The sequence below is a fragment of the Schistocerca cancellata genome, chromosome 3, assembly GCF_023864275.1.
Source record: "Schistocerca cancellata isolate TAMUIC-IGC-003103 chromosome 3, iqSchCanc2.1, whole genome shotgun sequence".
NCBI lineage: Eukaryota > Metazoa > Arthropoda > Insecta > Orthoptera > Acrididae > Schistocerca > Schistocerca cancellata.
Genome location: NC_064628.1, coordinates 208,626,772 through 208,639,499, shown reverse-complemented (window position 1 = coordinate 208,639,499; position 12,728 = coordinate 208,626,772). Strand labels below are relative to the sequence as shown.

At 36.5% G+C, this 12,728-nt stretch overlaps 1 protein-coding gene across 1 annotated transcript in view; it reads right to left on the bottom strand.

The window, feature by feature from the left end:
* LOC126174827 (uncharacterized) overlaps positions 1 to 11,396 on the bottom strand; it is a 120,355-nt gene extending 108,959 nt beyond the window's left edge. The window contains exon 1 of the mRNA XM_049921206.1: positions 11,236 to 11,396. The gene's annotated coding sequence lies outside the window, so the exon portion shown is untranslated. The remainder of the gene's footprint in view (positions 1 to 11,235) is intronic.
* Positions 11,397 to 12,728: the final 1,332 nt, after the last annotated feature.

The following is a 12,728-nucleotide window of genomic DNA, read 5'->3' as shown; positions in this document are numbered from 1 at the left end:
GAAAAAAAATTTAAAAAAAAACATGCCAAATTTAAACAGACACAAAATCTCCAACAAGACTTGCAATATTTTACAGAAGCTCGAAGTTCAGTGCTGACTTCAATGTGAGATGCTTATATTAGTTTCGACGACAAAACTTTGTCTCAAAACATGGTAGAACATCCCAAGAGATTTTGGTTGAACGTAAAGAATCCTAGCAGCAAGACACAATCAATGCCTTCTCTGCACAATAGCAATGGAAATACTATTGACGACAGTGCTGCCAAAGCAGAGTTACTAAACACAGCATTCTGAAATTCCTCAACCAAAGAAGATAAAGTAAATATTCCAGAATTCAAATCAAGAACAGCTGCCAACATGAGCAATGTAGAACAGAAATCCTCGGAGTAGTGTAGCAACTTTAATCACTTAACAAACGCAAGTCTTCTTGTCCAGACTGTATACCTGTTAGGTTCCTTTCAGAGTATGTTGACACAATAGCTTCATTCTTAACAATCATATACAACCATTCACTTGACAACTGATTCATACCCAAAAACTGGAAAGTTGCACAGGTCACTCTAACATTCAAGAAAGGTAGTAGGAGTAATCCACTGAATTACATACATTAATGTTGATACACAGCAGGATTTTGGAACATATATTGTGTTCAAACATCACGAATTACCTCGAAGAGAACAGTCTATTAACACACAGTCACCACAGATTAGAAAACATTGTTCTTGTGAAACATAGCTAGCTCTTTACTCGCATGAAGTGTTCAGTACTATTGACAAGTGATTTCAGATCGATTCCATATTTCTGGATTTCCGGAAGGCTTTTGACACTGTACCACACAAGCAGCTTGTAGTGAAATTGCGTTCTTATGGAATATTGTCTCAGTTATGTGATTTCCTGTCAGAGAGGTAACAGTTCATACTGACAGAAAGTCATCGAGTAAACAGAAGTGATTTCTGGCGTTCCCCAAGGTAGAGTTATAGGCCCTTTGCTGTTCCTTATCTAAATAAACAATTTGGGAGACAATCTGAGCAGTCGCCTTAGGTTGTTTGCAGATGACAGTCGTTTATCGACTAATAAAGTCATCAGGAAGATGAGTACCATACAATCAACTTAACAGCTCATGTGTCAAAACTGCTGACAAGAATAACTGACAGAAGAATAAAAAAGGAAACTGAGCATACGTTAGACGATGATCAGTTTGGCTTTCAGAAAGGTAAAGGCACCAGAGGAGGCAGCTTTGGCACTGTGCTTGATAATGGAAGCAAGACTTAAGAAATACCAAGGCACCATCATAGGATTTGTCAACCTATAAAAACCATTTGACAAAGTAAAATGGTGCAAAATGTTCAAATTTCTCAGAAAAGTATATTAAGCTATACAATAAATACAAAACCAAGGGAGAACAATAAATTGGAATATCAAGAATGAAGTGTTCACACTGAAAGAGGTGTAAGAAGGGCTTCAATCTGTTGTCACTATTGTTCAGTCATTACACTGAAGAAGTAATGACAGAAATAAAAGTACAGAAACAGATTTTACATTCAGATTGAAAGGATATCAACAATAAGATTTGCTGAAGATATTGGTAGCCTCAGTGAAAGTGAAGAGGATTACAGCACCTGTTGAATGGAATGAAAAGTCTAATGAATACAGAATACGGATTGAGTGTAAACCAGAGAAAGACAGAACTAATGAGGAGTAGCTGAAATGAGATCAGCAATAAATTTATCATCAAAATTGCTGACCAGGAAGTGGATGAAGTTATGGAATTTTGCTACCTTGGAAGCAAAATAAAACATGATAAACAAAGCAAGGACGGCATAGAAAGCAGACTAAACACAGGCAAAGATGTCTATTAGTCTCGAACATCAGCCTTAATTTGGGAGCAAAATTTCTGAGAATTTTTGTTTGGAGCACAGCATGGTATGAAAGTGAACTGTCGGCTGCAGGAACACAGGAAAAGAAGAGATTTGAAGGGTTTGGCATCTAGTGCTGTAAAATGTTGTTGAAACATAGATGGACCAATAAGGTAATAAATGACATGGTCCTCAGCAGAGTCAGCAAGGAAAGAAACAAGTAAAGAATGCTGACAAGAAGAAGGGACTGCATTTTAGGATATATGTTAAGACATCAATGTACAACTTACATAGTAATAGAGGGAGTACCAGAAGGTAAAAACAATAGAGGAAGACTGAGATTGGAATATATCCAACAAACAACTGAGGACATTGTGTATAAGTGCTACTCTCACACCAAGAGTTGGCACACGAGAGGAAACCTAGCAGGCCACATCAAACTAATCAGAAGCATCAAAACACAAAAAAATAATTGTTGCTGCAACTGCTTTATAGTCACTGATACCAGTTTCAATGTGAATGTTCTCAAAGAGGTCACCTCCCTTTGTTGTCACTCGATCTAACATATTTCCATCAAGAGTGGGCTTCTGAGCAATCTGTTCTAGGTAGTTCTCAGAGCAGCCATTTATTAAAGTTTAACATGACGTCTTTTTATGCCCACCACTTACAAAATTGTAATTTTCCCAACTAGCTGTTAAATGATTAGGGTCTCCACAAGTGATGATGGTAGGATTGTGGAATTTAGGTACCATTAAATGAAGATTTCTCTAAAATTTTCAGTTATATTTAGGTACAAGTCTGGTGTTCATAGAAGGATCCAAATAAGTTTATGCTTACACTTGATACTGCATCTTTCACAAACACTCTCACATGCAGTTTCAACTTGTCAAAATCTCACTGCTATCAATTTTGAGTTTTAATCAGCTTACTGTACCTTGTATTAGGTGATTTCCATTGACTCTTTAGGAGCACTTCAAACTCTGGCATTTTATTGCAAATGCTTTAGCAGTTAATCAGTGGGATTTTAATACTTTTGCCTGTAGGGGGCATTCCTTTGGCTCTTACACTGATAATTTTGGATCTCCTGCCAATGTCATCTGAACTAGATGGAGAGTAACCTTTAAAACCTCTTGTCTGCATCCAACACATGGTCAGCTACTTAATAACTGCCTCCTCTGATGTTTAGAGCACATCTGACTCATTTGGGGGGGGGGGGGGGGTATATCCTACAGTTCTCATCCCTATGGGACAATTCTAGGAAGTTGCAGTCTAGCTAATCAAGAACCTTCAAAGCTTCTGGTTCAAGCCTTCCACTCATCCCATAAAACAGATCTACATCTCCTTCCAAAACACTTTACAGTCTGTGGTGAAAAGTATATATAGTATCACTTCTTCCCCATTCTTAATTTCATTCCTGAAAGGCCTGTAGGCAGAAAGACTGTCAATAAACCTCCATATGAGCTCTACTTTGCCATGGACATTTTGCGAGACATGGGAGGAAGTAATACGTTGCCAACTCTTCCTGGAACATAAACTCTCAAAACATTAACAAAATCACTCCATGATGCACAAATCAGCCACTGGAGTTTGTTAAGTATCTCTGTAACACTCATCCTCTGACAAAATTAATAAGTGACAAAACACATGGTTCTTCACTGCATCTCTTCTTTTATTCCACCCTGTACAGGATCCAGACTGACAAACGAGAATCAAGAATCAGAAAAGCTTTTGTAAGTTCCCTTTTCTGTAATTGATCTGCATCTCCTTAAGATTCTCCCAATTAATCTCAGAAAGATAGCAGCATTTCTTACAATTTGTTTTAAGTCATCATTGCATCTTACATTGCACCACATGATTACCCCTATTTATTACACAGTTCTCTCATTATTCCATCCTGGATTTTCCATTATTTGACTATAACTGTTTCTAGTAGTTTGTTGCCAACAATGTGAATGAATGATAGTGAATTTATTATCTATGAATGCACGATTGCATTTTATTTATTGCTTTTGGGGTCAACTGCCAGTCCCTGCACCAGTCATTGAGCCTTTGAAGATCTTCCTGCAATACACTACTGTCTCCTGGCTTTGCTACTTTCATACAGGCAATTGCATCATTACAATACAACTCATGCAGCTATATATGTAATAAAGGCTCTAACACACCTCCTTCATGTACTCTTGATATTATATTTGTCGATTTTTCTCAGTAATGAAAAACATGTTGAGTTCTATCGGCAAAGTAGTCTTGAATCCAGTTACAAATCTGGCTTGATACTTGGTAACCTCCTATTTTGTTCAATAAAGAACAATATTTAACTGTACTGACTGCCTTCCTCAAGTCAAAGTACATGGCACCAACCTAGATGCCAGATCTCAGAAAAATAGAGCGAGTTGAGCTTTGCAAGATCTCTTATTTGCAGAATCTAGTTCATTTTCGTAGAGCAGATTTTAATTCCCCAAAAACCTCATAATGAGTGAGCAAAAACAAAGTTCCATAAAACAGCAACAGACTGGCATGCAATATGTGCCTATAATTATGTGCATTTGTCCACAGTCCTCCTTGAAAATGAGAAAGAAACAAATTTTTTCCGAATCACTACGTACTCTTCAGTGCACCAGTGAAAAATGCAACTACAGCTAAATAAGGACTCAGTGTTTTTCTATAACCTCTGTACAGCCTCGTAGGTATCTCATTTGATCCAATTGCCTTTCGACTGTTGAGCAGTTATAGTCCATTTTCCATTCTGGGGTTCCTTATCTCAATATCTGCCACTTCAACATTCACATGATGATTGAAACAAGGAACAATATTGTGATCTTCCTCAATGGAACCATTTCAAAAAACTTAATTCAGTACGTCAGCCTCCTGTCATTTTCCATTTTGGTACCAGTAACGTCACTGAGTAACTAAATAGATGAATTTGATGCACTTCTACACTTACGTAACACTAAAACTTCTTAGGTTCTTTGCACATAGGCTGGGAAAATTTTAATTTTGAATTCATTACCTGCCTTTCCTGTTGCACCTCTTATGGTTATTTTGGGTTTGGGTTCTGAACTCAAGCAGCAAGTGTCATTCATTCCAACATAAGCTACAATTTGCAATTGGTTGCACCCAGCACATTCAACAGCCACCAGCAGAATATCTCCCACACCCATAACTTTTTCTTGAGGAACGTTATATCAAAATAACACAGACACACATTGTGGAAGTTGTCAAACATTTTATTTATTTCAGTTTCCCTGAAGACTTCCTCCCATGTTTTCCTCAATGGAACAAGATTAAAAGTCTAATGTTTTCATTGGTGAATTAATTCTTTTCAATAATTTGTATCTGTGGCCTCCAATTTCTGTGAATGTTTAGCTCAACTGATAAAAGCTGAGTTTCATGGTCACTGTAGCCTATGTTTATATTGCAAACTCATTATCATCACACAGTCTGATAAAAATTTGGTCAATTGTAATTTTGCTTTCAACAGACATAAAAGTACGACATTTGGCTTAGTTCTGGCAGGACTAAATATGAAAAATTACCTTATTGGTATTTTTCTGACCCTGCCAGGGACTTCAGTTTTGTAGATTATATAACTATATCACAGAACACAGGAATAAGACTATGTTCAGATTGGAGAAACATTAATTACAATGTCCCAAAAGATTCAATGTTTTGCTTATAATTGTTTTTGAATTAACTAAATGATGTTCCAAAGAATCTGGAGAACTCTTCAAAATCTGTGATATTTGCTGATGATGCAAGTATCCTAATAATGGGCCCAAACAAATCCTTAATAGTCACAGTCCAGATTATAATGGAACAAGTTTACAAAAGGTTCACAGGCTACAACTTAACTCTTTAAACCTAGAAAACTCACATTATGCAGTTTGAAATAAATGAAAATGACAAACATGTATAAGGATGTATGGGCATAGTTGAACCGTTATAACCCATTTTCTATTCTATGGTCCCTAATCTCAACATTCACATGATGCTTTATACAAGGAACAATATTATGATCTTCCTGCCATGCTGTGTGTGCCTGTTAATGACTTGTTCCTCGTCCCAGAAGGCTATCTTCTACAGTAGAATTTATAGAAAATAAAGTGTGAACAGATTAATGGTGTAATCCCAAAACTAGTTATTATGGTATACAGGATTATTCGATGATGATTTTATGAAATTTCAGGACTCTTTGAATTTCCTAGGCATCTAGATCCATAATATTCTGAGATGGAATCAGCTCATGGATAGATTAATCAAAACTGTAAACTCTCTGCACTTTGCATTCGCAATCTGTCTTATGACAATTTTAGGGGAAAGGCAGCTAAGATCATAAAAGTACTTACTCTACAGAAGAGTTCAGTACGTTTATTATATAAAGTTGAAAATAAGACATCTCTTCGTGAACTTAGTAATTGTGACACTTGGATACCAATAAATTTTCCTCCTCATGACATTTAATCAATAGCAAGAATAAATTTAATATGAATTATACAACCCACAACCAAAATACCAAAAGTAAAAAATTATTTCCTTATACACTATTTAGAGCTTGTGATGGAGTTTTGTATTCTGGTGCAAAAGTCCATAACAAACGCACAGTAGACATTAGACAGGAAACTTTAAATCTCCAGATATTCAAGCACAAAGTAAAAATGCTTTACAAGCTACTCCTCCTATAATTTATTAGAATATATAGACTCAGGTATCAAAGTACCCATTAACTCCAACCTTCATTTTAAATAGGTTCTGTATTTTCAAGTGCATAAATAGCTGATAGTGTTGTGCATAATTGGCACTTTTTAGATTAAAAAAAGGTCCCAAGTAGCGCAAAACAAGGAGTAGGATCATTTTTTGGTGAAAGCACCTGTTTTACACCTAATGTTTTTTATACATACGTTAAACAATCTAGAACTAATTGCCATAATCATTAGTATGGGTACATTAGCTTTAGACAATATCTTTTCTTAGTATACTTTATATAAGTATCCTGCCTGGCTGTGTGTGCCTGTTAATGACTTGTTACTCATTTCAGAAGACTATCCTCTATAGTAGAACTTATGGAAAACAAAGTTTGACTCGATTAATGGTGTACTCCCTAAACTAGTGATTATGATAAACAGGATGATTCGTGGATGACTTTACAAACTTTCAGGGATGATGGAAAAGGACAAATGTATCAATTTGAGGTAAGGAACCCCGGTCTGGAAATGACCGAGTCAAAAGGTATAAGTGAAAAACATTGTCATACGAGATGTGAACGCTCTGCCATTGGCTACTGACTGCAATGGGTGCAACTGGCTGCCAATAGTGACTCACGTTGGCATGAATGACTCCTGTCACATGAGTTCTGACTTCACCCTCACTTTCCTTCGGCAGATGGTTGATATGGTGAAGGCAACTAGTTCCTCTGGTTTGGTGCAGAGTGGAAGATATAAGCCAGAAATCATACTGGCACCAAAATAGGAAATGACAGTGAAAAGTCCGAAATACTGAATTTGATCTTCTGAAATTGTTTCACCACAGATGATCAGAATGTGGTCCCTCCTGTCCATCATCATATAAACACTGTAATGGCAAATACTGAGATGAATGACTGTGAAATAGAAAAGGAACTACAGTTTCATAGTAATGGAAAGGCATCACAACCAAATAACATATATGTTATATTCAACAAACATCTTGCAAAAGAAACTGCTCCCCTTCTAACAGCAGTTTATCATAGGCTTTTGGAGCAAAGAAGGGTACCTAGTGACTGGAAAAAAGAGCAGGTCATTCCCCTTTTCGAGACGGGTCATAGGACAGATGCACATTAATTATAGGCCTATATTTTGTCAATCTGTTGTAGAATTACAATGCTTTTTGAGAACCAGAGTCTCCTATATAGAAATCAACATGGATTCTGCAAACAGAGATAGTGGGGAACTCTGTTCTTCTACGAGACAAACAGTCTTGTAGAAATTGGAACTCAGGTTGATGCAATGTTCCTCGACTTCAGGAACATTTGACACTATTCCAACATTGCCATTTAGTGAAAAAAAAAAAAAAGAGCTCACCAAGTATTGGACCAGATTTTTGACCGGGTTTGAGATAGAACTCAACATGGTGCTGTTAGTGAAACAAACTCGACAGATGTTGAGGTAATTACTGGAGTACCAAAAGGAAGTGTGATAGGGACCTTATTGTTAAGAATGTATATAAATGATCTTGTAGTAAGCAATGGAAGCTCCTTAAGACTGTCTGTAGGTGACGTAGTTATCTATAAGAAAGTAGCAACACCAGAAAACTGTACTGAATTGAAAGGATCTGCAGAGGATTGATGAATGCTGCCAGGACAGGTAGTGAACCCTGAACATGGATAAGTGTAATATATTGTGCATACATACCAGAAGAAATCCACTACTGTACAAATACACCATTAGCCTAATGAAAAATTGCTGGAAAAGAAGTGGCTTACAAAACACATCTTTGACCGATTCTTGAATATTGTTCATCACTCTGGGTCCTCTAGTATATAGGACTAATGAAAGAGAGAGAGAGAAGAGCCAAAGAAGAGTGATCCATCACAGGATCATTTAATTGGCACAAGAGTGTTACCGAGGTGCTCAATAAATTCCAGTGACAACGCTACAGGAAAGGCATTGTGCATCACAGAGAGGCATACTAATGAAATTCTGAAAGTGTATTTTCTGGGAAGAGTAGGACAACATATAACTTTTCCCATACACATCTCACAAAATAACGACAATGAGAAATTTTGAGACATTAGAGCCGATACGGTGTAGTGTATGCCCGCTGTTATTCAATCTAAACACTGGGCATGAAATGAAGGAAACCAAGAAGAAATTTGGAAAGGGAATTCAAGTTCAAGGTGAAGAAATGAGAACTTTTAGGTTTGGTGTCAGAAATGACAAAGGCCTTGGAAGATAAATTGAATGGAATGGAAAGTGTCTTGAAAATATTTTAGACAACAAATGTCAACAAAAGGGAAAAAATGGTAATAGGATGTTGTGGAATTAAATCAGGAAATGTTGGATGAACTAGTTCAGGAAATGAGACACTAAAAGTAGCAACAGAGCTTTGCCATTTGGACAGCTAAATAACTGCTACTAGTTAAAGTAGAGATAATATAAAATTCAGATATACAGCAGCAAGAAAAGCATTTCTGAATAAAGGAAAACATTGACTCAGCAAATTAATTTATATGTTATGAATTATTTTCTGAAGGTTTCTGTATGGAATGTGGCCTAGTACAGAAGTGAAACATGGCCAATAAGCAGTTCCAACAAAAAGGGAATAGCCTACTTGTTTTTGAAATGTGGTGCTAAAGTAGGATGCCAAAGATCTGATTGCTGAACTGATTAACTAATAAGGAAGTACTTACTCAAAATGAGGAAAGAAGAAATTTACAGCACAAGTTACCTCTAAGGTACTTGTTGATAGGACATACCCTGAGGCATAAACGAATTTTCAGTTCTGTAATAGAATGTATGGGGAGACCTAGGCAAAAATACAGCAAGCAGGTTCAAATGAATGTAGAGATGACGTGGTTTGCACATGATAAGAATGGTGTGGTGAGCTGCATCTAACTAATCTTCAGATTGAATACAACAACAAGCAACTCTGCAAAATTTGCAAGAAATACTTTTCAGTTTTCACATAGAGCATTCAGGAATGGAAGGGTCCAGTTCTACCTGTCTGCTCTGACACGTGATGTAGGCCTAACTGTGTTGTGTGACATCACTGAGGCGCAACATATTAGAAATGGATTGTGTTTGTGAAGGGCGTGTTGGAATAAGCAGTGGCACACTCTAGTGTGTGGTATTTGTTTCTAAATTATTTTAGGCTGATGTTAGTGAGATATTGACCTTAGTGCTGTGTGTTATTCGATGCTGTGAGAATTTGTATTTTACTGCCTAGGCAGAATGTTGTTTCTGTCTCATTAGTTACTGGCCACCCATTTATTTTCAGTTTTGAAATTGTTAGTTCATCATGTTATTAAGGGTTTGAAAGCTATTCTTTTGGGGGTTTTGTTTGGTACTATCTATGTATGTTACAACAAAGTTTACTAGTCATTTGTTGGTTGATGCTATGGGCGACAAGATGGTGTATAAAATAGAGTTCTCCAGTTATATGGTCACTTCGCAGGATGTGCAAAGTGTCAGCCGTATGCGTACCCAAAAGTTATGAAACTGAGCCAAGTCTCTACTTGTAGAGCAAGCAATGTTTTAAGTGGGTTTCAGTACTGGTGTTTCCGTTTTTTAGAGAGAGAGAGAGAGAGAGAGAGAGAGAGAGAGAGAGAGAGGGGGGGGGGGGGGATACGGGTGGGGGAAAGGCAGAGGGAAGTGCCTGGTATCGTTGCTTTCCTTTGAGGGCAAAAGAAAGATTTGACTCCATATTTATTTATTTATTTATTTTTTTGCTCGGTTCATTCTCGAGGATTTTGTGTTTTGCTGAAGTGAAATATTTTGTTCGTCGGTCTATTTAGTGACTTCATGGTTGCATCCGACACTTACATATTGCAGAGTGTTCCAACCGAGAAATTAAAATCTAATGAATCATCTACACAGTTCGAAGCCTTTATCTCTAGTCAGGTTTTGACACTTTGCTTTTGCGGCAAATTATAGGAAACAACCCACAAAAATACCTGTTCTTCACAGTCATTATTACTTCTACTGTAAGATTTACTAAGACTATACCCAGAAATCGTAGGTAACAAGTTCTTCTTTATCTAGTTATCATGTATAGTTACATACAAAATCAACTACGATTCCAAAGTCCCCAATTCAAGTCTAATGCATAAAAAAAATTGTATAAGAACGGAATAATTTCGAGCATTGCTGTGCACAATTTTTGGACGTCAAAATAAATGTAAGACAGAACTTCGAGATCTAAACTAGGCTAGCCAAAATTCAACGCACATTAATAAGTACTCAGGTATTTCAATCCCTCAAATGAAACACCTTGCGCAAGTAAATTTATTCTGTAAGTAGCACGTTTCTGGATTTGATGCTGTTTATTCATCAGCCGGAAAATAAAAGGTGTTGAATATAAACAAAGGAGTATGATTTTTTTGCGGCCTGTTCCTGTGTACTTTGAGGGTCGCAACACAGATATCAATTGTTTATTATTCCTAATTTGGTGGGGCGTACAAGATTTAACTCCATACATCAGGTTCAAGAGTACATTCCTGTAAAATAGTAATTATCACGAAAAGGTCACTAATAACACGTAATGCAAACGTTCTTAAACTATCTAAAATGAAGAGTAATGTCTTTTTTTCTTTAGTTTGTTGAGTAGCTGTTGCATCCGTATAATTTGATTTTCGTTCAGAGAGCAGTTAGTTCTACATACGCTAGAATTGTAACGTATCATTTACCTCCCGTCTATCTTGAACACAATATTAAAGCATATGGTGGAAATATATGCCAATCCTTCCAAAGCACAAAGCTATTTACTTAATTTCTCCCACGGTCACACTTCTAACCTCTTTCATCAGCTTCACATATAAACAAACACCAAATGATTCGATACATCGAATACAAATGGAATGAGTATCACAGTCTAACATAAGACTGTGATGAGTATTTCTTATGGGTGAACACTGTTGGTGCCACTAAACAGGTGCCAATTAACTTTCAGTTCATCTTAATCACCTTGTGGTCAATTCGCACCTGACACAACACGTCGTCAAAACATTCTTCATTGCATTTCAAGGAGGGCGTAACACAAGCTGTCAGAGTCACGTCGAGGTTTCACTGCCCTCACTCATTTTCAATAGTGGTTTCGAGCTTTAAGATCATCTTAATCTGTAATTAATAATTTTCTATTATTTTGTGGCAACTTGAGGAAATCTCTACGTCAACTTGCATATTTTTTCCATCAAATGTTCTCCCATAAGCCAGGCTAGATACCTTAGAGCAAAAATCATATACGTTTTACAGTAACAGAACACAGCTGACATGTATACTATACACTAGTAAGAACATAAATTGATGAAGCAATTTTCAGGAAATATGTGAAAAAGTCAGATCTATTGAAAGAGAAAAGTACAGTTGTTTATGACCTTATTTACTATGTAAAAACATTGATTAAGTAAAAAGGCAGTATTTATTCCCTTATAAATATTGTTTGATGTTTTCAAAATGTTCAAATGTGTGTGAGGGGCCGCTCAATCCGTGATATGGCGCCTCAAACTACGCTGCTCTGATGTGTTTGTGTGTATGTATTTTCGCCAGCAAATAAAAGTCGATGTTCTGAAATGCTTCATTCTAAGCATCTCTGAGGCCCATCCACACGAAATAGTCTGTTTCAGCAAACGTCTGCACACATCAAAACTGCGCAGACAGATCGATATTGTGAACAGACGATTTGCGCAGATATGAGATGTACGCAAAAGTCGGAGTTCGAGGTTTGAGCGAAATTGCTTATAAATACAATTTTTTTACAAATACAAATGTTTTATTGCACCTTTGAGCATACACACTAACAATAACATTATTAATAATATAAACTTGGACAAATGTCATTATCTACAGTACAATAATTAAAGATGGATACAATAAACATTTATGCAAATGTCAATAAAAACAAAAAGTTTCGTAACAGATCAATTACAACTCAGATGAACTCCATAGTTCAGTAAATACCAAATAAGTAATCAAACAGACAATTAACAATAAGTAAATGAAACAGTAACAAAATAGTTGCACAGTGTGGTATATGTATAGTTTGCAGTTAATTTATTGTTCATACTCATAAGGAAAGTGTGTCATTTGTCACATACTCAAGGAACTCTTGATCAGAGTAAATTACTTTACTTTTAGTCCATCATGAAAGACTGTGTAGGCATTTTGAGGTAATTTGTTGAAG